The 26,207-nt window shown below is 38.5% G+C and overlaps 1 protein-coding gene and 1 pseudogene across 9 annotated transcripts in view; both read left to right on the top strand.

The window, feature by feature from the left end:
* The window catches only part of CTNNA2 (catenin alpha 2), a 1,185,776-nt gene that overhangs the window by 268,075 nt on the left and 891,494 nt on the right, over positions 1–26,207 (top strand). The gene's annotated exons all lie outside the window — the stretch shown is intronic.
* LOC143661693 (myb-related protein B pseudogene) lies at positions 12,322–13,766 on the top strand (annotated as a pseudogene).

The raw sequence follows: 26,207 nt of genomic DNA on the forward strand, positions 1-26,207 counted from the left end.
TCAGACATTAGCCTTGAGCAATTTCAATTTTCTTATCTTCAAGTTCTCTGATTCTTTCTTCTACCAAGTCCTAAGTTCTTTTGAAGACCTCTAGGGAATTTTTACTTTCTGTTTCTGTGGTGTTCAATTCTGTTTTGCTTCTTTCATAATTAATATCTCTCTATTGCTGTTATCTTTGTGTTTTTCTATTGTTTTACTTTAGCAATTTGTCCAGGTTTTCCTTTAGGGTTTTGAGCATATTTAGGACTATTTCTTTAAAGTCTTTGCTGGTATATGCCAGGTTTGGTCTTTTGTACTGAAAATTTCTCATACTTTAATCTTCTCCTTTGCCTGGGCCATCACCTCCTGTTTCATTGTATGTGACATTTTGTTGAACCTGGTCATTTTGATATTTTAGTATTATTGTTGGAATGTAGATTCTGAAGCCACCAGGAATCTGAACTGGGAGTATGAATGGGTGCTGGGGGAGGGGCCTGTCAGGGCTCCAGGAGATACTACTGTGGTTTAAGTAGCATTTTCCTTGATTTGGACTTTGTCCTGTCACTGCATTCCTCAACTGTTTTCTGGAGCTTTGAGAGAGATGTTTCTGCCAGTTCCTGCTCATTGTTGAAAGCTCCCATATCAGTATATGTAATTTTAAAGGGTAAGTTATTCCTATAATTCAGATTGTATCAATAACACTAGTGTTAAGGTTAAAGTAAATTGAGTAGATTGAAATACTAGTGGTCAATGAAAGGAAATGGTAGTGGATATGACATGTATGAGTTTTTCTTTTTTATTTGCTGGAGAGATGCAAATATTCAAAAAAATGATCATGGTGATGAATACACAACTATATGATGATAATGTGAACCGTTGATTGTAACCATGTCAAGAACATTTCTATGTCAAGAATGTTTCTATGTTTGTTCATTGTTTAAAATAAAATTAAAAAAAATAGTAACACTAGTGTTTGTGTTTATCACTAGTAAATATTTAAAAGCCATCCATTTGTGATTTGACTATATCTTTAATAATGCTGAGCTCATCTATTTAGACCACTTCTTGGCATGGAGGCAGTATTCAGAGGAAAGACTTAACAATAGCAGCAGCTGCTGACAGATGGACAGGGCTGTGATTCTGTTATTTTGCATGGCTCACAGGCTATGAATGACTGTTGGAAAGCAATTGCAATAGAAGGAACTAAAGTCTTGGGTCTTTTCATTTTCTGTTTTAAAGATTCTGCATTTTATGGTATTTTGGTAGTAGAAGATACAGACTGCTGTGTATCTACTTTAACTTTTTATTTTCTCTCTGCTTAAAAAAAATCTTTCAGTCTTGGAACCATTATTTCATGATTTATTAGAGATTATTTGGCATCATTTCTTTTGCCATTTGTCCCGAGGTCATAATTAAATGAACTAAATACAAAGAATAACAGGATTTTGGAACTTAAAAGGAACTTAAATAAGCTGTAGCATTTTTTAAAAATGAAAACAGAGGCCCAATGAGATTTAACAGTTAGAGGGCAGGTGGAATAGATGAAGTTTGGGGCATGTTTGATGTTCTAAAAGCAAAAGTTGCCATTTTATTTTATTTTATTTTTTTATGTGTGTGTTGTGTTTTTTGCCTCTATCCTTGAGTCTCTGTCCTGGTGTTAGCCGAGTGCATGGACACCGCCACCACCATATCTCCCACCAGCCCACTTCCACTCTGGCATGGTAGTGACACCTTTATTTATTGTTAAATTTTATTAATTTGCTAGAGAAATCTCACAAATCTTCCTCTCCATGTAATTCAAAAAAACACTTGAATCTTTAATTCAAGACACTACGCATTTTTTTGTTTGTTTGTTTGTTTAGCTTTTTTTTTGTATGCTGTGTGGCAGGTTGCATTTCATTATTTTTCCACCAAGCATTTCTTTTTGAGATTGTAGTTTTGATATAAATAATTTTATTATTGACTCTTTACAGTTACCTAAACAAGGGATGTTAAGGCCATGAGTGGAGGGAGCTTTATCCACTTGTATATTCCTAGAGTCACTCAATGGTTATAAATAGGCAAGAACCTTGTGATTATATTCTCACCTATGAATATATGCAGATTTGGAAAATTAGAGTCCAACAAGTTTCAGAGATGTACTTTGAAATAGAAAGATGAATGAAGACCACTAAATTTTTTATTTTTTATTTTTTTAAAGTGGAAATGTCAAATCATGTAAATGTAGTTCCCTACTATCACCAAGACCTAGTGGATGGATCATCTGTGCCCTCTTCACCCGACCAGCCTCTTTTACATCACTGGTTTCACAGGATGGTCTTTGCTATACCTGAGGTTCCTTCAAGGAAAGGACAAGGCCATTTATTTTATAGTTTTTGTTTATATTTGTCTCTGTTGAGTGCCCAATGAATTCTGGCAACTGGCTAAGGCTACAGTAAATATTTTGTATTATTATTTATGTATTTGTTTGAATAAACAAGTATAAAACCAGGATACAAAGTTATAAAGGTACCATGTGATGCTGCTTTGTGTAATGGTGCCTGGAGAATACCAAAGCAGTTACCATTGTAGCAGAGGCAGAATTATCTTCCATGATAAATGAAAAGTTTTCCAAACTTATGCTGTTTTAAAAGCTACATTAAATTTCTAAGACAAGTTAAGTATATAATATTCAGGGCAGAAAAAAAAGCACCATAAAAATGAAAAGCAATAACTCAGAAAATTGGGAAATGGCAGAAGCCATGAACAGTTCAATTGTGGTGGAATTGTTGCCAGATATATATGCACATCCAAGAAATCAATTCCCCATACATAAAACAATTCTAAAATTACAAATGGATGTCTCAGCTTTCACTGGTTTGCTAACCATATTTCAGGAACTCTGAAACAATGGCATCATGTTTTTGCAGTGATATCATGCATTTTTCTTTAATTGAGGACAGATGGTTGTTCTTATATTCCAGAAATAATACATTTGCCGATTATGTACCCTAGGAGATAAAAGAATTAGCTTAATCTATAACCCTTTTAGTTATTTGTGCCAAAGCTACATGGAGTATTTTAAAGAGCTCAGTCACATCAGTACAATTTTTAATTGCTTCTTTCTGCAGAGCTAAGAGCATATTCTGTGAGTAGTCCATTACAGATAATGAAAACACTCCCTTGAAATTAGTTCACAACATGATTTATGCAGGTTGGCCAGATTTGTATATGTGAGTCCTGCTTGAGCACCAACTGGGATAAAACATGTCTGTGCAACCAGTGCCTGGCTTCCATAGTGTATAGATGAATGAATGAATGAATGAGTGAACTTATGGCATTAATTCCCACTTTCCCAAAGCAAAATAAAGTCAGGCCTGATTTTATTAAATGCATTATGTATTGGCAGTCTATTTTCTCCTATAAGAGGAAAATCCCAAATTTGCATCCTCATTTCTAACCTATAAAACTTTACTAAAAGCAGTTGATATATATAGAATCAAGATAGCAAGAACAGGTAGTCAGGAAGAGATGGTCTAAGCTTTATTTGATTTTTGATTTTGCTTTTTCAGAGACAAGAATAAAAGGAAATGATATATATATAATATATATATTTTACATTAGAGTGAACGAAATGACATGTGAATGCCTGCTCTGTTAGAATCAAGCAATGGTCTTGTTTGTTCACTTTATAGCCTTCTTCTATTTTATATTCCATTATATTATTAGATGCATTTCCTGTATTACTTCTAATTTACCTCCTTTAATCTCTTAGTATGACAATTCCATTCTTAAATGCTCTGATGTTGATCCACCCTTGAATATTTGAGAAGAATTCTACCTGGTCATGATGAATATGTATCTGTGATACTTTGATAGATTTTTTTGTTGTTATTTTATTTAAGATGTTTGTATCTGTGTTGATATGTAGGAGTAAACTAAATTTATTTTCTTTTATTGCTCTTATGCTCTCTCTGTCTTTAACTTTTCTATCATGTGTATTTCAGAGAACAGGTGTCAGCAGATTTTCCTTCTCTAAAGAGCCAGAAATATTTTAGGCTTTGTGGGCAAGATTGAGGGTATTATTTAGTTATACAGCAACCATTAAAAAATGTAATAAAAATATCTTTCAAGTGCTATAAAAACAAGGGGCAGGTGGTGTGATGGTGGATCAGTGGCAGAATTCTCGCCTGCCATGCCGGAGACCCAGGTTCAATTCTTGGAACCTGCCCATGCAAAAAAAGAAAAATAAAGAAAACAAAATGAAACAAACAGACAAAGAAACAAACAGAAACCAAGTGGCAAGTGGGATTTGGCTCACAGGCCATAGTTTACAACCACACTGTCTTGGACCAACACACATGGCCTTTCTTCCCTTGCTTAGAAAAATCAATTACTTCCAGCCAAGGGTAGGCAAATATGCTGTCCTAGGCCTTTACAGTGACAGATGTCTGCTTTGTTTGTGTGTGTGCAGGAGTGGGCTGAACATTTAAAATGGGTCTCCTGTCATCACTACCTCTACAAAAACCCCTAATTAGAGGAAGTCGTTCCCTTCACATAGAAGGAAAACTCACTCTGCTCATTTATCATATTTCCAACAGAGATAAGAGTGGACATTTATGTCTGAAATGATATGTTCCCATTTATTTGATTTTAATTTGAAAGATGTTTTCAATGGGAAAAAATGATTTTGAGGTTAATGCTGTCTTTTAAGAAGAAGCATTTTCTCAAGTGTTTGTGATGTGGCACAGCAGAAGGAATCCTCCTGGAGAACTTAGGGTTGACTGGCTTTAGGAAAGTTTGGAAGGACTCGTCTCCCTTACTTGTTTCTGCTATGACAGGAGAGAGAGGGCAGGACGAAACAAAGGCAGCTGGTAGACAGTTGTCCACTAGGAGATTGTGGTGGCTCCAGATGACTTTGACTTCTCTCTAATTCATAAAAGGAGCAGGGTGACAAATGGACAAGATTCATTTTTTTTTCTTCCTCCCTTTCTGGTCTGTCATTAACTCTGACCTCATTCTTTCTCCATCCATCCCTGCTATTTTTATCATACTTATGGAACAAGATTTAACTCCATACACGAAATCACCAAATTTTGTAAGAGCTTCTGTGTCGCAGGCAACCTGAATATGGTGGACTTTGTAAAGTCTTCGTGCTCCCCCTGACCAACCTGGATGTGATGTTCAGAAAAGGAAATTGCCAGATGGCTGTCATCATTATCTGAGGATCTTATCTTTTAACTCAGCAGTTTTTAAACTTCTGCAGGGAGAATGCAACCCCTCCAAGGTTTGGATGACAACCAAGGATTTTCTTCCCTACCAAAACAGAAATGTACTGAAAAGCACATACACTCCAATGGAAACCACATAGAATTTCAAAGTTTTATGGACTCCCTTGAGTTAATTCTCATTCCTGGAACTCAGTTTAGGAATCCCTTATCTGGTCTAGTTCCCTAAATGGCTTAAGAAGGTTAAGACACTAACCCAAGCAAATGGCTTAAGAAGGTTAAGACACTAACCCAAGCAGTCCTTTTTCTTAGTTTAGATAGAAAGTCAACATCATGAATTGTAAATTATTTCAAATTTCTGAACTTACTCTAACTCAGGAAGTGTCTTATCTTTTCACTTCATAAAATGTATCCACTTCATACTTTGTCCACATTTGATTCAAAATGTTATGCATAAATATTCCTATGATAAAGCATCCAATATACAGTTTCAGGAACTTCAAGAGAGAAGATATAAAGGTACTTTTTCTTATTTTTTTTTCACTCAACCATGGACTTAAAAGAAACAATATTTAAAAAGAAAAAAGATACAGATGTCTTAGGAGCTTTAGTGTATTTCACATTTGTCAAAACAGCACAAGATGCACTTTTGCATGGTAACAGTAGTTAACCGTTTCTTAAATACTTATAATTGATTTGATTTTTTTCACTGTTTGGAAGGTCAAAAAGTATGTAGAGACTGCAAAGGTGTTTATTCTTTTATGTGAAAGTATCTGAATTAGAACTAAGTAAAGAATAACAGAAAACAGCTTTCTGACAGAATTCAAATTTAAGGAAACCCTGGGGCAATTGTACGCAAAACTGATCAGAATTTTAAGAATTCTGGAAGTTCTTGTAATTGTTCTGAATCGGCTTTATTTCAGAGCAAAACAGACAACTGCTTAGTCCAAAAGCATACATTCCCAAACTGAAGGGATCTAGAGAACTGCAAAACCCGATTTAAGCTGTACAAAAATAAACCTAAAATCTATTCTCTTCTTTATTGTTCACTCCATTATATATATATATATATATATTTTTTTTTTTTTTGTATTTTATGATCACATTTATATGAAATATCTGGAATGGAAAAATCTATAGAATAAAACGTAGATTAGTGGCTTTTTGTTGTTGTTGTTGTTGTAAACAACATACAAACATTCTTAACATGGTTACAATCAGTGGCTCACAGTATCATCACATAGTTGTGTATACATAACCGTGATCATCTTTTTGAACATTTGCATCTCTCCAGCAAAAGAAAGAAAAAAGAAAAAAGAAAAAACTCATACATGCCATATCCCTTACCCTTCCCTCTCATTGACTGCTAGTATTTCAATCTACTCAATTTATTTTAAACTTTGTTCCCCCTATTATTTATTTCTTATCCATATTTTTTGCTCATCTGTCTATACCTTATTAAAAGGAGCATCACACACAAAGTTTTCACAATCACACAATCACATTGTAAAAGCTATTCACACTCCATAATATTTTAATGGGAATCTAAAAATCATCAGAACTTTATTACCAAATCATTTTGCTATTAAAGCTCTTCTATTTAGCTTAAAATAAAAAGCCTTTCTTTGAAATTTCTGATTTGTACGTTGATTTATAATGAGTGCTTGAAGTGAAATCATAAATTGTATTCTGTTTTAGTGGTATTGAGGATGAAATGGAAAACAACAACAACAAAACCATCTTGCAAAACCATCTTAAGTTTTCTTAGAATATTTTTGAAATAATTCTCCGTGTTTAATTTTATATATAAAATGACAGCTTACAAGCTACCTTATAAAAACATTAGCTAACAGAGTTTAGTATCAAAGCTTTAGCTAACAAAGTCTTGTTTCCTACCTTTCTTTAAATGTGTACTCAGCTTCAAGATTTTTATCTTTCAATTTAACTTTGTAGAAGAGAAAATTTCTTCTCTCCCCCACAAATGCTGTGAAATTATATGGACTGTTTTCTTTCATGGGCAAGATACCTAAGTAATTAATTGTTCAATACCTACATAAGAATTGCTTTGCCCAACAATGGCATGTAACTGCCTCCAGGGTAAAAGGCAGTAGCTGGTGAGTGGTAGAAGGTAGATGGTGTGAAGCTGGCATGAAAACAAATGGTAGCCCCTTCCCAGGAAAGGGATTTGGTGATCTACAGGCAGTGGAACTTCTAGGTCTTCTAAATCTTGCTTTTGAACTACACCAACATTCTCAGTATGTCCATGTCACCTCCCTTCCTCCTCTGATCTAAATAGGGTTTGTCCTTTGCTCTTCTGTCAGTTTCCCTCCCTCTTTCAAGTTAATTCCTTGAATTGTCTGCTATTGTGCTCAGTAATTTGCGGTTTCTAATCTGATGTCAACCATAATTTTCTCTTGAGTGTTTAGAATTCATGTTGACATTCGGAGTCCCCCTGAGCATCCTGATACAAGTTCTCTAACTTGCCTGGGGGAGAAAGAGCAGCTCAGGGAACCTGCTGGCCCCCAGGGGCTAGAAACCCTGTGCCAGAAAGAGGCCAGGGACTGGATCAGGTTAATTAGCTTTAGTCAAATGACCTTTATGTCCCAGACAATTGCAGGAAATAAAACATTTGCTGGCCTTTTGCTGGCATGTCTAGTGTTAAAAGAAAAACCTTAAATTTACTATCTCCCAACTTTATTGCGTGATTCCCAAACCAGGAAGCATCCCATTAAGAAGTGGAAGAGTGCTCCACTGAGCTTCCTCTTGGAAACCCATATAGGGAGCACAGAGAAACAAGTGAGGAAATATTCGTAGTGGCTGACATTTTTAAATTTCCATTTTACTTGAGGCGAGGGGTCGGCGTGGGGAGGGTCTAGCAAAGTGAGAAGCAGATTTACATTGACCAGTATGCTTGTCCATTCTGATAAACTCTCTCTACTGGACCAAAAATGGTTTCTTACCAGATATTGCTTATCTGAAGTTTTGTAGGGTGTGTTCCATTTTCTCAGTAATTCCCTGCAATCAGTTATTTATATCTTCTGGGAAAGCCCTTTCTCAAAAGGGGTTTTGACCAGCAATGCCCAATTCAGGAGGGCTTTTATTTTACTTAACACTAGTTAACAGAAATGAAATGTCTAGTAGGGTTGCAAAACTGAAATCTCTAGTGTGTTATGATTTCACAGCCCCTCTTAAATTGCAAGAGCCCCTTTTCAAGAAATCCCTTTTTGACTTTCCCAATGTGAAAGTTTTTCTCCCTACTCTGAACTTCTGTAGATTTAATTCTTTGTACTTGACAAGACATCACACACTCTCTTGTGCCATTCCTTCTATTAAACTCTGCAGTATAATCCTGAATTTGAAGGTGGCCCACCTTTTTGTCTCCTAACCTTCACTTTCATCTTAATTTTTATTGAAATTCAATTACTGCTGTCACTGTCAGGCTGGCCTCCATAAGTTCACTCCCACCTCTCTCGTTTCTCCCTCAGGCTCTTTCCCTATCAACCATGGGCACATTTCTCTTTTAGCTGAGTGAAGGAGAACAGTAAGATAGTGCATGGATTAAAAAAAAAAAAAAAAAAAAGTACTGTTTCCAAATTTGAGGAAAATTGCCTCAACTTTCCATCACCTTGCCCAAAGTCCTTGCTTTCTAGCCTTCATAAAGAGACAGTCAGTGGAATTCATGGGCTGCCTTGAGATTCTCAGCTGTCCTGTGGTCAAGACAGGAGAACATGGGTTCTACCCTGCAGTCTTTCAAGGGTTTACTATCTTTCTCATGACGTTATGATTCCTACCCTCAGGAGCAGGTCAGTTTCCCAGGTAAGAACATGTATCTCCCCGTCCGCATCTCAAGTCTCTCTCTCTCTTTCTCTCTCTCTCTCTCTCTCTCTCTCTCTCTCTCTCTCTCTCTCTCTCTCTCTCTCTCATACACACACACACACGGAGTAAGCATGTCTATATAACTCAATTTTAAAGGAATTTGTTCATTCCTCAAGTAGGTTATATGGATAGTCCGTGGTTTAACATAGGGTTCGTTATTCGTTTAGTACATTACCATGGATTTTAAAAAATGCTTTTATCATATGTATTAGCTAGGGTTCTTTAGAGAAACAGAATCAGCAGGAGATATCCAGAGATATAAAATTCATGAAAGTGTCTCACATAACCGTGGGAAGGTAGAGTTAAAGGTCTATAGGGCAGGCCATAAGCTGGTAGCCGATGAAGATCCTCAGTGAACTCTCAGGAGAGGCTGGCTGGACAACACTGAGAATGGAAGGGTCCAAAATCCATAGGGCAGGCTGTGAAGCTGGTGACTCCAGTGAAGGGTCTAGATGAACTCCACAGGAAAGGTTCACCAGTTGAAGCAAGAAGAGTGACTGTCTCTTCTGAATCCCCCTTAGAAGTCTTTCGGTGATTAGATTAATCACCACTCATTGCAGAAGACACCCCCTTTAGCTGATTACAAATGCAATCAGCTGTGGATACAACCAATGTAATCATGATTTATGTCCCTGAAATGTCCTCATAGCAACAGATAGGCCAGCGCTTGCCTGACCAGATGACAAGGCACCACCACCTGGCCAACTTGATACATAAACCTGACCATGACAACATTTATTAAATCTAACATTTCCCCCTTTAATCATATTCAGATATTTATTTCCATGCTGTTAACTGTGCTACCATCTCCATCATCCATTAAGAAAACATTTCTATCATTCCAAATAGGAACCCTGTGTATTTTAAGCCTTATTCCCATACCATCTCCTGGTAACCTATATTCTAGATTCTGACTCTTTGAATTTGCTTATTCTAATTGTTTCAAATCAATAAGATCGTATGTTATGTATCCTACTGTGTCTGGATTATTTCACTCAACATGATGTCTACAAAGTTCACCCATATTGTCACATGTATCAGGAATTAACTCATTTTAATGACTGAATAATATTCCATTGTATATATACCATATTTTGCTTTTCTGTTCATTGATTAATGGACACTTCTTGGGTTGTGTCTACATTTTGACAGTGAATAATGTCATGGTGAACACTGATGTGCAAATATCTGTTTGAGTCCCTGCTTTCAATTCTTTTGGGTATATACCTCATAGTGGGTTGCCAGGTCATATTGTAGTTCTATACTAGCTTCCTGAGGAGGAAGGTTCATAACTTCATCAGATGTAGTACAATAAAATGCATGTAGTTGTCACCAAATAGTCTGAATTGCATATGGTATAATTCATGCAACATGTTTGAGCTTTTACAGTGTGCACTTCACCACAGCTATATGTAAAAAAAAACAAAACAAAACATATATGCCTTAAAATTCTAATAATGTTAAGCAATGATATTTTAGCTTTATTGTTAAATTAAAGTGCAGACTCAACTTTCCTTATGGTCATAAGGAATTAAGTGAATGAAGTAGAAAACTTCTTACCAAGGTTCATGTAGACAGAAGCATCATTTAGAAAACAATGTGTTGATTAGTTCCATCCTCACCCTGTCCCCTCCTCCTTTCCAGTGACAATTGTGAGGAAAATGTACTTTCCCCAAAATGGAGCTGGCATTACGCTGCTAAATATTTACATTCCACATATACTTTCTTGGTTAAAGACCTACTTTTTCAAATGCCTCTAAGTTATAGTTGTCTTTCTTTTCTCTCTAGACCCTAAAGGCTATAATGTTTCACTGCACAGTCTTTATGTGGCAGCTTCTCTAGCAATGCTCACTTCTCAGGGAGCTCATCTCATCCCATGTATGTAATATGCCAGCTCTACCCTGGTGATTCTCCTACTTATAATGGCCAGTACCGTCCCTGGAACATTAAGCTCATATATCCACTGCCTGCTACATATCTCTGTTGGGGTGTGTGACGGATGAAATTGTGTACCCCCGGATTAGACATGTTCTTAGTCTTGATCTGCTTTTGTGTGGGTGTGGCCCCATTATAAATAAGATCTTCTCAAGGAGTGACTTCAGTAAAAGTGTGGTCCCATTGAATCAACTTAGGCTTTAATCCACTTAAAGATTACTGGAGTCCTTTGAATACTGAGTGACAATCTAAAAGAGAGAGAAGCCATGGGGAGCTGTCAGAAGCTGGAAGTCAAGGGAACCCAAAGGAAAAAGAAGACATCACCCTGTATATTGCTGTGTGATGGAAAAGCCAAGGAACCCAAAGGATTGTCAGTCAGCAAGATGATGCTAAACCTGGGAGGAAGAAAGTCTTTTGCGCTCTGAAACTGTGAGGTGGTAAATTCTTGTTGTTTAGCCCACCTGTTGCTTGGTATTTGTTTTAGCAGCCAAGAAACTAAAACAGGATGGTATAGAAATCTGAAACTTAATATGTTTAAAGTTAAATTCTGATTTTTCTCCCCAAATCTGCTCTTCCTCCTTTTTTACATATCATTTCTAATTCCTTAGAACATATTTAGAGTTATACTCAACTCCTGTCTCTAGTACCCCATATCCCATCTGTCTTCCAACTCTATTGTCTCAACTTTCTAAATATATCCTGGATTTACATGTAAAATGTGATCTATTCACACAATGATGTATTATGTAGCAATGAGAATGAACTGTATACATTGATAGTAACAATATAAATGAATCTCACAAAATATAATGTTGAAAGATGCCAGTCATTTAAGTACATACTCTAGGATATTTATGTAAAGTCCAAAGTCAAATCTATTCTATTAGAAGTCAGGTTTCCTTTGGGGTTTAGTGACTAGGAGGAGTTGTGGGGAAGCTCCCAGGATGTTTAGTTTGTGATATGCCCAATTTTCTGCATTCGATGCTTCTATAAGAAATAATAGGTCTGCTCTGCTGCCTTTTTGATCCAATCTCTATCCTCTCCTGCCTAGATCCTGGCAGTGGTTTCCTAGCTGGTTTCCTGCATCCACACAGGCTTCCCTACAGCCTTTTGCCAGTGTGAACTTTTAAAAACATTTAACTCGGACAGATAGGAAAATACTTCTGAGTGTGCCTGCAGCACAGCAGCCCCTGCCATTGGGCGACGGGACCTGCAGACAAGCTGACGGCGCTGAGCCTGGAGCCTGGCCTGGGGGTCCCGGCCTCCGCCTGGCTCCTGGCTTGGGCGGCAGGCAGGCAGGCACAGCGCCGCCTGGACGAGGGCCATGTGTCTGGAGAGGCAGGTTGCAGAGCTGGATGAGCTGCACTACCAGGACACCGATTCAGACATGCTGGAGTAATCCAGGACAGCGAGTGCAAGGTCAAGTGGACCCACAAGGACAATGAGCAACTGAGGGCCCTGGTCAGGCAGTTTGGACAGCAAGACTAGAAGTTCCTGGCCAGCCACTTTGCTGAACACACTGACCAGCAATGCCAGTACTGGTGTCTGAGGGTCTTGAATCCAGACCTTGTCAAAGGTCCTTCAACCAAAGAGAAAGATTAAAAGGTCATTGAGCTAGTCAAGAAGTATGGCGCAAAGTAGTAGACGCTGGTCACCACGCACCTGAAGGGTGGGCTAGGGAAGCAGTGCTGTAAGTGCTGGTGCAACCACCCTAACCCTGAGGTTAAGAAGCCCTATTGGATTGAGGAGGAGGATTGCATCATCTGTAAGAAGCCCACAAGGTGCTGAGCAACCATTAGGCTGAGGTTGCCAAGATGCTGCCCGGGAGGACAGACAATGCTGGGAAGAATCACTGGAGCTCCGTCATCAAAAGAAAGGTGGGCACAGGAGGCTTCCTGGTGAGTCCAAAGACTGCAAGTCACCTGTGTACTTGCTGCTGGAGCTCAAGGGAAAGGATGAGTGTCCACCCCATGGGAGGCCAGGAGAGTCTTGTGGCCATCTGGCCCCTGGCACCCCTGGCCATGAAGGAAGAGGAAATCAGTGAAAAGCAAGCCTGGGCAGCTGCCACTTAAGGAGCAAAGATCTATCCCTGCAGAGCCATATGGCGTGTGGATACCAGAGCCCATGGAAGAGTTCCCCAAGCAGGAAGGCCAGCAGTACTTCCCAACAGAAATGAGCCTACCTTACAAGTGGGTGGAGGAGGCCACCAACCTCCTTAGCCCTGCTGTGGGGGCCAGACTTCCGAAGCCCTGGACTTGATTGGGTCAGACCAACAATGCCAGATGGAACCTGAGTAAATACGACCTCCCTGAGTAGCCCTCTGCAGAGGGTAGTGACAGCGGTAGCCCAGTGTAGTCCCAGGCACCACATCTGCAGCAGGCACCAGTGCTCAGCCAGCCTGCTGGCCTACTGCCCAGAATGACCAAGTACCGCCTGGATGGCCACACCATCACGGACCTAAGCCAGAGCAGCCGGGGCAGGCTGAACCCATTTCCCCAAGCACTGACATGGGGGGCTTGGGCATCGGCACACTGCCCTCCATGCTCAAGTGGCAGAAGAGATGTGTTACCTTGTCCCCCTCACAGAGAACAGCACCAGTCTTTCCTTCCTGGACTCCTGCAACAGCCTCACCCTCCCAAGAGCATACTGATCAAGATCCTGCCCCTTTCGCTCTCCCAGTTTCTGAATTTTGGGGACAGACTGGACACACAGACACTAGAGAGCCCCTCACTGATGTCCATCCTGGTGTGCAGCCGGGTTGGGGTTTGATAAGTAACAATAACTTATCAACTGTCTAACTGAAGCTTGCATAAGAGTGAGCTCCAGAGTAACCTGTCGACTCTGAACTCTCCCAGCCACTGATGCTTTATTAGTTACACTTCTTTTCCCCTTTTGGTCAGGATGACATTGTTGAACTCATGGTGCCAGGGCCAGGCTCATGCCTGGGAGTCATCTCCCATGCTTCCAGGGAGACTTTCACCCCCTGGATGTCATGTCTTATATAGGGGGAAGGGCAATGGTTTCACTTGAAGAGTTGGGCTTAGACAATGTGAGGCCACATCTGAGCAGCAAAAGAGGTCCCCCAAAGGTGATTCTTAGGCATACCTATTGGTAGGCTAAGCTTCTCCACTTCATTTGTAAGTTTTACAAGAGCAAGCATCAAGATCAAGTGGTAACGTTTAATAGTTTCATATTTTTTTCCTCCTATCTCTCAAGGATCTTTGCTAATACATTTTTTAGGAGGTCTCCTACATGGAAGGCAAGTATTCTTACACTGATTCCAGACCTTTGATTATCTGCTTAATATACTCTGGGGTATATCTAAGTATTACATTAAGCTATACAGGATTAGAAGCTCTCATTCCTATTCTGGGCTCCCATGTTTAGATTTTTTACATAATCTATCCAGACAGATTGAGTTCGATTATGTGCTACAGAAAATTTAGGTTCTGGACAAAATAAACCTTTCTTATTTTTGTCTCAAAGAGTAGATGAAATTCTAAAATGCAGACAATGTCTTCCTTACCCCTATATTCTGAGTTTCCTTAATCGTGACCTGGTTGGCTTCATTCGTATCTCTAAATACCAGGTTGTACATATATAAAATAGCCCCTCAAAATCCAGAAATAACAATTACTGCTCCAGACTAAATGTGACTGTTGTAAGAGTTTACAACCTAGGCCCCAGTTCTCTTATTAGTATTTTCTAAATGAGATCCTACATTATTTGCTCTTTTGTTTCTGGCTTATTTTGCCTTACCAAATGTCCCACAGGTTCATTCACATCGCGTCTTCATGTTTATTTATATAGTTTGGTACTTTACTTTTCTTTTCAGTTTTTAGTTTTTAATTTTATAATTTTCTAATCCCAGGAATAGAGTGAGTTCAAGTTGCCAAAAGAAACTTGCTGTCTCTCCATCTGTCTTAAGTTTCAATTCCTAAATTCATTGCATTTGAGTAGTTTTAGAGTAAGAACAAAACGTCCCATTCTCAGTTTCACTGGGCATTGGAGTTTGCCTGGTGCTTCAGTGGCCACCGTTCTATCTAGCTCTGGCCAAGGAGAGGTGTGAAGGCTGTGTCCCGCCTGCTGAGCTGACAGAAGCCTGGGTAGGCTGCTTCCCAGCATGCATTTGTGGAAGTGCTTTGACAATAAGTTTCTACTTCCTCATGTCAGCGTGACATCCATTTAGAGATGCTTAAATGTTCTGCTTACTACATTTGCTGTGGGAGAAGCATCGCTGTTTATGATTTCTTGATTAAATTACATAATTCAGGAATCAATTCAGGAATTTTAGCCCTGATTATGTAACGTATCGTGTAATGACACAAATTTCAGAAAGGATTTGTGTTTCCCTTGATTAGAAGTAAGTCTAGGCAGTTGACCTAAGGTAAGATGTAGATAAATTTCATGAGAAATCATACTCTATTCAAGCCAGAATTCTGGACTTTAAATCCTTAAACAGATATGCTGAAACCCAGGAGGTATTGATACTTCTCCTTTCCCTCATCTTCCTTTTATCCATGTTCCAAATGTGCAGCTCCTGTCTGTTTCCTTCTACAAGAAGGAATGTTTCCAGTACTTTTCATTCCCCTGTGTGGATCTGTATTTCCATGTGGCATCAATTTCTTCCTGTCATCCTTTTAACATTTTGTAGTCAGGGACTGCTGGTGATGAATTCTTTCAGCTTTTGGGCATGTGAGGTGTTTCCTAACTTTTGAAAGATATCTTTGGTGCATGTAGATTTCTACATTAGCAGTTTTGTTTTTCCTCTATTTTAAAGATATTCTCCTGTCTTCTGGCTTGTACCATTTTAGCACCAGTTTTAACTAATTTGGTTGTGATATGCCTTGGTGTAATTTCTTTTATGTTTCCTTTCCTTTATGTTTATCATTCTTTGTTTTCATTGAGTTTCTTGGATCTGTGAATTTATAGTTTTCATCAAATTTGGAAAATTTTCAGCCATTATTTCTTTAAATATTTAAGGAGCCCCCAGTCCTCCTTGCAGACTCCAATTGCATATATATTTGGAAAAAGTGTAACTTTGATTATATCAAGTGCTATCCCAGGAAAAAAAAAACAAACATATTATTAATATTAATCTGTTCCTAAGGGTGTGATCCCATAGTAAATAGGACCTTTTGAAGATGCTGTTTTTAGTAAGGCATGACCCAGCTGAATCTGGAAGGGTTTTATCCTCTATAAGGAGAAAGCCACAGGGAGGAGCCGAAAACTGGAAGCCAGTGTGATCGCAGAAGAGAAAGGAGGGGATATGGCCACGTGTCAGGAAAGCCCAGGAGCCACACGATGTCTGCACTGCACCAGCCTCCAAACTGTGAGATAATAAATCCCCATTGTTCAGGCCAACCCATTGTGTAGTATCTGTCATAGTGGGCTGGAAACTAAGATGTGTCACTTCATACCTGTAGCTAGAGTAAAAGCTGAAGGTTTTACAACACCACACCTGATTGGTACCCCACTCCTGTCCATCTCCAACCCTCTGGATTCACTTTCTCCTACTTGTCCCCTTCCTCACTGGGCTCCCGCCACACTTGGTGCTGACGTTCCCTGATGCTAATCCCCTAAAGCCTCAGGAACTCTGTGACATCCTGTTACCACTTTTTAAATGTTCTTTTCCGAGACATGTCTAATGTTTGCTCCCTTTGTGACTTCTGCACCGGTGCTTCCTTACCAGTCAGGCCTTTTGTGACCATGTTGTACAAATTAGCACCCTAACCTTTCTATCCAGTGAAACACACTCCATTTTCATTCACAAGAACATCTCCATGTGACAAAGTATGCATTTCTATTTTGATTATTACAGTTCTGTATTTCCTAGTAATATAATTCAGGAGAGCAGGGGTTTTTGGTGTTTATTCATATGGTGGGTTCCTTTCTGTATCTTCATCTAGAGCAATACTTGATGCATATTTTTATCTCAGTAGTTTTTGTTGAGTAGATAAAAACTTATGTGAAGCAGGTGTGCTAGTTCAGGGATTATGATTCCTGGAAAGCAAACTGACAGGGATTATAATACTAACTAGGTCTTATGATTTCATATTTCTAACTTTGCAAATATAACCCACAGGGTGAAAAAAGTAAAAACAGTTTCTTTCATAATGTTGTTTTCAAGTTTTTGCTCAATGGCCATACATACATGCTTAACAAAAGGGAGAACTTAGTGATTCTACAGGTGGGAAGGGTGTGATTTGCAGAAAAGCTCATCACCCTATTGTGGCGTTTCCTGACACACTCTGTGGACAGGCATGTTGCTTCTGATTGGAAGATTCCTCTCCCACCATGGTGACATCTGAAATGGGTGAGGAACACTAGCAAGCAGTTCTGTTTGACTTACCACAGATAGAAAACATGATCAGGTTAACATGAAATTATGTTTAATTAGAAAAGCAGAATAAGGCATAAAATAAACATTGATTATAATCATCTGATTTTATACATGGACATTAGCAAATATGGAAAGAATAATTAGGAAATAGTCTTCGGATTTGATCATAAATACACAGTCTGAATTAACATATTTTCAACTAGGAAAATAAGAAGGTGAAATGAGGCCTGCATTTTTATTATGACAGTAGATTTGCAAAGCCACCTTAGAATACAATAAGACAGTTACCTAAGACTTTCCTGCTTCACACAGTACTAGAACACTTCCTAGAGTGGTAATGTTCTATAGATGTTTAGTTTTGCTACTTATTAACAAAAGTGTCATATTATGACAATTTCTTACAACAACTCTCCAACTTGATACTTCTTGCTTTCCCTCCCATTATCTGACAAACCTACTGTCTTCCTATTCTTCAACCCCATAACCCCATGTCACCAAGTAAACTTGAACATTCCCACTTCAGAGCTTTTTTTCCCATCTTGGAATTTTGTTTTGCTCCCTTCTCATCATTAAGGGCACATCTGTCTCCTAAAGACTTTGAATTATCTCCCCAAACCAATCCCTTACTATCTCTTGAATAAGCATACTCGTTCATGAGTTTGGATTCTTCATCCTCTTTGAACTCTCAGTATGATTATTTTATGAGAAATTAAGTGTCCAACACCAAAAATGAATCAGGTGACCTTCATGAAACATGCTGAAAATCATTGTAGCTTCGTAGTAATCACTACTTTACCTTGAACTGCCTTGATTTTTTTGTTTGTTTGTTTGTTTGTTTTTGTTTTTGCATGGGCAGGCTCTGGGAATCGAACCCAGGTCCCCAACATGGCAGGCAAGAATTCTGCCACTAAGCCACTGTGCACTGCCCAAACTGCCTTGATTTTTATTTTTATTTTTTTATTGTGCAATGTATTTGCTTTTATTCTTATATATGTATCACTTTTTCCCAACTTGGAATTTTGACATATTCTTACAAATATGAGATTGTTTTCTGTCAACTTATAGCACTAAAGTACTGTTCCATTAAGGGTAGCTTAGTGAACTATTCAAGATGTTTTTGAACATAATGGAGAAATGGTAAAAGATGAACTCAGAAAATAGATGGCTTCTGTGTTACTCATGAAAAACAAAATGTACAACTTTTTTTTTATTTATAATTACAGTGATTATCCTTCTATTACTTTCTTATTGCTGCTGTAACACTTAACACCAATTTAGTGGCAGAAAACAATGCAATCATATTTCTTTATGGAAGTCTCACTGGACTACAGTCAGGGTGCCAGAGGCTGGTTCTTTCTGGAGGCTCTCAGGAAGACTGTTTCCTTGCCTTTTCCAGCTTCTAGAACTGCCTACTGTCTTTGTCCCATGACTCTTTCCTTGCAGTGGTGCCACACCCACCCTCACTTGTGTAGTCACATCTCAGCCTTCACACTCTGACACCCTTCCCTCCCCCCCCCCTCTTATGGGAACCCTCATGATTCCAGTGGGTCTACATAGAAATCCAGAATAAACTCACCATCTCATGATCCTTAATTCAGCCACATCTGTGAAGTCCCTTTAGCCATGTAAGATAACATGTTCACAGGTTAGTTCATGGACATCTTTGGAGTTTGTTATTCTGTTTACCACAACCCCTGAACTAGAATGTGCAGAAATCCCTGTACATGAATGAATATGGAAAGACTAACCCTGGGCACACCAAAGAGTGTGGATGGGTGGGTTTCATTCCTCCTATATGTTTCTGCAGAGAAAAATAAAAGCTTGAGAACTTCTGTTGTGTACCATCAAGGTTGCAAACTTTATTTGCTAGGCAATGGTGAACCACCAGTGATTTTTAAGCTTATGTGAAACCTGATCAATTCCTTAATTTAGAAAAAATCCAGCCGAAGAATGGAAGCTGTGCAGCCAGGACTTGAGGTGATGAAAAGCTTAAAGTCAAAAAAAGAAGATGCAGTGGAACTGGAATATAGCCAGATAATCAAGAGATAATTTTGAAATGACTGCTCACTCAGCTGGAGGGCTTAGGGCAAAGGAAGAGTGTTGAGGATGACTTGAAAGTTCGAATATACTCAGTTACTGGTGCCTATGAGACAAGCCAGTACCAGGCTTGGAGCCAGATGCTTGCAGCAGTGCTATAGAAAGCATACCAACTTGCAAATATGTACTTTGGCATAATTGGAAAGGTTGGGAAATACCTACTTCAGAGAGGATTCCAGAGAGTGCTTGCAGGCCTGCATGTGTTTATATATGCAGACACACCTGCATAACATTCTAGCTTCCACTGACTTTAGGAACCAAAGTAAAATAATAAAAACGGGCAACATTTCCAGATTGAAGTGCTCTTTGGGATGCAAATTGCATTTCAGTCTATACAGATCCAAACACATTTTAGAATTTTGCTTTGCTCTCATCTCATGCCTGTTCTTATTGATAGGGTAAAAGGAAAATAAAGCCATTGAGAAAACAAAAGTCCTCTGCAATAAAAAGTTGAGAAGATATTATTCTTGCTCTGTTTATTGGCCAGTGGATTGGGCATGCATAGGCGATGAGACACTGTGTCAGTTAGGTAAAATGGTATTAGCTAATATTAATTGAGATTTACTATTAAGATCTCAGTATATTCAGCACTTCAAATTTGTCATCTGATTAAATCTCACAGTCTTATGAGGTAGTCACTGTGTGTAAAAAAAGTGCCTTGCAGAAGAAAAGTTGATGTATAACATTTCTAGTCACATAACATCTAAGCGAGACAGGGAAATGTTCATGGAGGAGATAACTCTTGAAATGAGACTTCAGAGATAAGTTTTGCAGTTCTATAAATGTGGAATGCATTCAAAGGAAGAACCATATTTGTAAAAGCTGAGAGATTTGAGAAGTCACGAGGTGTTTGGGAATTACAAATGTATCAGATTTTAATATGCCAGAGGGAAAATGGAAACAGATGAAGCTTGTCAGGGAAGCAACGAAGTCAGATGGCAAAGTGCCTTGTAGCCCTGGTGTAAGGAGCTCATTTTATGTCATGTGGGTTGATGGGAAGACTTGACTCATTTTGAGCTGGATGGTGAGCTGATCTGATTTGCATTTTGGTAGGACCTTTATTGCAACAGAGGAAAGGATCTGTCCTTGGGGTTTTGGTGGGTGGTGAAGAAGACAGGACACATGAAAAAGAGTAGGAGGCCTGTTTCAATAGCCTAGACAAAAAAAAAAAAAAAAAAAAAAATGATGAAACTTGAGCTTATGTCGTGGCACTGCTGATGAGAGGAAGAACAAACATGTGAGACATTACTATGGTGGAATTATTAGGATGTTGTGGTTGGAATTGGGAAGTGAGGGAACCTGGGAAGGAAAGGATGATGTCCAGGTCTCTTCCTTGAGCAGCCTTGAGGATGGTGGAGCCACTCACCAAGGTAGGGATTGGGAGAGGATAGATGAAACTTTGGGGAAGATGTATAATCATATTTGGATATGTTAGTTTTGACGTGCTTCCTGTATATTCAGGTGGAGATGCCTCAGTAGGCACTTGGTTATATGTACCCAAAGCTCAGAAGACATTTGGGCTGAACACACAGATGAATAGGTAAAAATTAAACCCTGCAGTAAGCAAATCGGTTAGGGAGAGTAGATCGTGTGAGAAGGAATGAGGGCCAAGAAAAGGCAGCCCCGGGATTCTCTATGTTTGGAAATGTACTTCTGGAAGACAGCACAAATGAGAATCACAGATACTGATTTTGTAGTCATGAGTTTATCAGCAGTAGCTGAAATCATGAGGGGTTCTATATCTGAGGTAGAATCTGTTGAAGGAGAGCAGTAAAAGCTACAATTAGAACCCTGGGGAAAAGGAGAAGGAAAATCTCAGCTAGGGGGACTGTATAGTGCTGTTAGGGAAATTATCAAAAGAATCCTGACAGAGAAGCCAATGAAGGAGAAAGACCCAAGAGGGAGAGTATAGTTAACAGTATGTTGAAGGACACAGAAACAGTAGGTGAGGTAATGGTGGGACATTGCTTTTTGGCAATTAAACTAATTGGTAACCTTTGTGAGAGCCCTTTGCTTCTAATGGCAAGTGTAGAGCTCCAAAGAGAATGGGTCTAGGCATAAATCAGAGTTGACGACTATAAACAGTTGAAAGGAGATACAAATAGTCATTTATCAAATAAATGTCCTTTAAACCAATTTGAAACTAACTTCAGTATAATGTCAGGAATGACATGGGGCTGTGATGTTTACATGGAATTATTTAGGAATCAGATTTTAAGGCCAGAGAATTATTATTGGGGCCTGAAAAAGACAGTTGTACTTATCCTCAGTTCTTACATTATTTCTCCAATTTCCAGTTTTGGCTGTGTTAACAGTTCCTTGCTCTAAGCATAGATGGGATGAACTTTGTTGTCTCCAACACTAATCATCCTATAGACTGGCAAAGTGCATATAAGACAAGTGATCATTTCAGACAAACCATAAATACGAGTGCAAAAAAATTATGTTCATTTTTGCTTCTTCCTAAGAAGAGAAATAGACATTATTTAATATTCTGCTGATGATTTAAAACTTAGGGAGTGAATATTAGCTAGAGCTGACTGATTAAGCCTCTTATTGTTTTATTTTCTGGGAGTTGAATGCGTCTTTTATTTGAACTTTTTGAAACCTGAGTGTACGATTCTTCAATGTATGGTGTACAAAGTATGGTCTACTGAGCAGAGATGTACAATTCACTCAATACCGTCATTGGTAGAATTGAAAAATTATTTAAATAGCATTTTCAGTCTCCATGTTAATTGTCAGACAGAAAAAGGCTATCGGAAATCTGTCATTTGGTATTCAGAGGATGTTGGGATATTAATGGACAAGGAGATCACAGTTTAAGTTGTGAGAATGATGGTCTCATGAGATTTCTGAGATCTTCAATGAAATCTAGGTTCATTTTCCCATTCCTCTCCTAGACATTCTTCATGTGATTCTTTTTATCTCACTGTTCACAACTTTATTCCAAACTATCTTCTCAAATATGTTTGTACAGTGAGGTAAAGCAAAGGATGGATTTGCTTATATCCTTTGAAGAAAGAGATTGAAAGGCAGCCCCAGAGCAGATGATGGGGGATGCTATCTAGTGTAATAAAGAAAATATTTCTCTCTGTAGCAGAGGGCAAGTATGCTTGCTATCTATTATAAGAAACAAACAAACACAAATTTTAGATTCTGGATGCACAGGTGGTTCAGTGGTAGGATGCTCGCCTTCCAGGTGAGAGGCCTGAGTGTGATTCTTGGCTCATGCACACACCCCCCCACCAAAAAAATGCAGGTTCCCTAAGCTTGGAGGCCTCCCCATAGTGCAACCCACTGTGGGTGCAAGCTTGCATCTGAGCCTGTCTCTGTAACCCCCATGAAGGTGTGCCAGGCTATTTTGTTCGCTTACAAGCAGGGTAGCATCTCAGATCCTTTAGAATTCTTGAAACCTTAAGTTCTATTGGGAAGGAAGATATATGTAAATAAATAAATATGATGTAATAAAATGATTGTAATAATCACTATTGTTTTTTGAGTACTTTCAATGGATCAGCCACTGTGGTAGAGATTTTGTATTTAGCAATTCATTTAATAATCATAGCCACTAAGTATGGTAAATCAACTAAGTTTATTATTATTCCGTCTAGCCATCTGTTGATGGACTGGATATGTAATAAAATAAATATATCTTTATAAACATATATAAATTATGATATATTTTTCCATAAAATCTATTTTTCTTATCTTCATTTCAGCAGAGTCACAAGTTATGTTGATGTAATAATGGTTTTCACATAATTTGTGTTCTGTTGAGAGTCATGGTCTAAATGAATTAAAAAATGGAATTGTGTTCAAAGTGTAAAAAATTAACTGTATTTTTTAAAAATTAAAATGAAAGTCTGAAAATTGTAAAAATTTACGTACATGTTTAAAAATTGCTTTTCATCTAAAATGTTCAAAATCAACTCTTAAAATAAGAAAGAATATAAAATATGCTTAATGAATTTTAAAATTTTAAATCAATTTTATCTTAATAAAACTGAAATTTTTAATCTCTTAAAATGTAACTAAATCCTATTAAATATGTTTACCAAAGGAATCTACCAGCAATTGCTGTATTCAGTGGCTTTCTAGTTGCTAAAATTAAGAACCTGTTTCATGTTTTACACTGTTGCATCAGGGCCTACATATATACAAACTTGAGAGTAATCTAAATTGCTTACTATTTCAGAACACTTCTCTGCCCCTATACAACTGATAAGAATACTGTTCAATTTTGTGAACAACTTCTGGACAATTCAAAAAAGGAATAGAAGCAAAAAAAAAAAAAAAGAGACATTCTACACTACTGTGAAAAGAAACTTTGCTATGTAAGGATCTATTGCATTCATACTGAAGGACAAATTAATTTGTCTTTTCTGTTAAATAACTACATCTTGTGTTCAGATCTCAATGTCCTCTGGATAAGTGTCTGTCTGACAACATAAGACTGTTTAGCATTTGGACACTAGTTGCCTTTGGTTTTGAAGATATTTTGCAGTAGGTGTGGAGAAGGGTTTTCCTGGTCCTAAAAGGTGTTAGTCGTGAGTATGGGTGTCCAGGAATACAGCTGCACTGCACCAGACCCCAAGTGACAAAGGTCGCCGTGAGTTCTTTAATATGTTTATATTTTTCTGCATTTGTGATATGTGGCTCCTCTGAAGGAATGTTTTTCAGGGTCCCTCTAAGAGTACTTTTGAGATAGAGGCAGACCTTGTAAAATAGAAAGAAAACAGATCCTTACGGCACATAATAACGCTTTTGACATCACAGTCGCTTCAAAGGCTCTTTTTAAATTATCTAAATTATGCCTGAGTTGGTGGTAAATTGATAGACAGTGGTATGCCTCCCCTGTTGTTGGACAAACAAACAGAAGAACAAAATAGCAACATAAACACACACACACACACACACACACTCACACACAGAAGTAACTGCTGACCCTGTAAGGCAGGCAGATTGCCTTACAGAGACACGCGGCTATGGCTGTGCGTAACAGGACAGAGAGATGGAGTTACTGGAAGCAGTGGGTGGACCGACCGGACGTGTGGTGGTCAGGGATGGGGTGGCCTTGGCAAGTCCAGGGTTTCAAGCTATTGCAAGGGAAACAGTTTGGGTAGAAAGGTGCTTATGGCGGCATCAGTTAGGAAAAGAGTAATGACCACAGCATATGATCAGGAATGCAAATGCGAAGATCCTTCCCCGTGTGGCTCAGGCATGATCCGCCTTGTCTTTATTGAGGATTCCCGATATGCCCAGTACCGAACTAACTTTCCTGGAGTTGAAACCACGGAGAATGAGACAGATGCATTTCGTGAAGCTCACAATCTCGTATATGGGGTAAATTGATCACTTTCAACGTGATTTGCAGAGCCTCAAAAGAAGGGATTTCTTCCTCTCCTGCTTAACGCTCTGGCACCAAAATTCTCATTAAGGTTATTGCATTGTGCTTTTAAAGGTAACTTTGAAAGTACAAACAAAACATGCCTTAAAATTTTAAAACATCATCGATAGGAGCTATTAATGCCAGAGTGATGTGAAATGGCGTTTTTGTTTGTTCAGTTTTGGTTTTGTGCCAGAATGTATTGCAGGGGCTAGAATGAGACAGTGACTGAGCTCGTATCGGGCATAAACTCAGCTGGAGGACAGAAGTGAGGGGACGTGTGGAAGTCCTGCGGACGCCCGGACAGGCCTGGCCCAGGAGCAGGTCCAAGGCAGGTGATAGTGGTTTTGTTTTTCCTGTTTAATTGGGAAATTTAACTTTTCTTAGAAGAAAGAGTGACTTCATCCAATAAAAAATGCCTTTTTTTCTTGTGTTTATGTATGTAAATTTCTTGACATATAAAAGGAATTCTGGATGAGCAATTAAAACATTTTAAATGTTTAAGTTAAATACGTTCTGACTCCCTTATTTGTAGAAAGTAACAGTTGGTTATTAGGTATTTTAAGATTGTATTATTCTCTGGTGTGTTTTATAATTAGTGAAACATTCTTATGTGTTTATTCTTCAAGTTTGCAGCAGTTTTTGCATGTAGGGTTTTGCATTTCCTCTCACTGATGCTCATTTACCCTTTTTCTAATGCAAATATTCCCTGAGATAGAGGAGTTCTTTAGCATCAGTTAGTTTTTTGGTGGTTCTCAAAGTGGGGTCCCAATACCTACACCATCTGCATCCCCTGGGAATTTGATAAAATGCTTATTTTCCTCCCCAGCCTAGACCTACTGAATCAGATACTCTGGGATAAGGCCCAGCAATCTGTTCTTAACAAGGCCTCCAGAAGATTCTGAACCACTGGTGTAGTTCAACTCTTATGTTTCCAGGACAGGGTATAGGTTCAAGGCATGATTTTCCTAGTCCTCTGACACTTCTGTCACTATACTGAGCTTCTTGTAAAGAACATGATGATTAAATGGCTTCTCGTGGGTTTCAGGACCTTTTCATTCTCACAGATCTTCCAAATTGATCAGAACTTTCTAATAGCATATCAAGCATTTTTTCTTTAAAGGTTAGATATTTTCATTTTTTATTTGAAGATTTAAAATGTTTTAAACACAAAGTGCAACATAGGAGAAGCACTAGAACCTGTGCCTAAATATCGAGTTATTTAGAAATTGTGATGTAACCAAACTGAGATTTCAAAGACAACTTAGAAAGATGTCTGCATCACTAATTGAGGAGAGTAGACAAATATTTGAATATCTAAAAATGAAAGCAAATGTGAAATCATTCACATGATTTCCTAGAAGGTAGGACTTTTGAATAA

This window comes from Tamandua tetradactyla, chromosome 17, assembly GCF_023851605.1.
Source record: "Tamandua tetradactyla isolate mTamTet1 chromosome 17, mTamTet1.pri, whole genome shotgun sequence".
Lineage (NCBI taxonomy): Eukaryota > Metazoa > Chordata > Mammalia > Pilosa > Myrmecophagidae > Tamandua > Tamandua tetradactyla.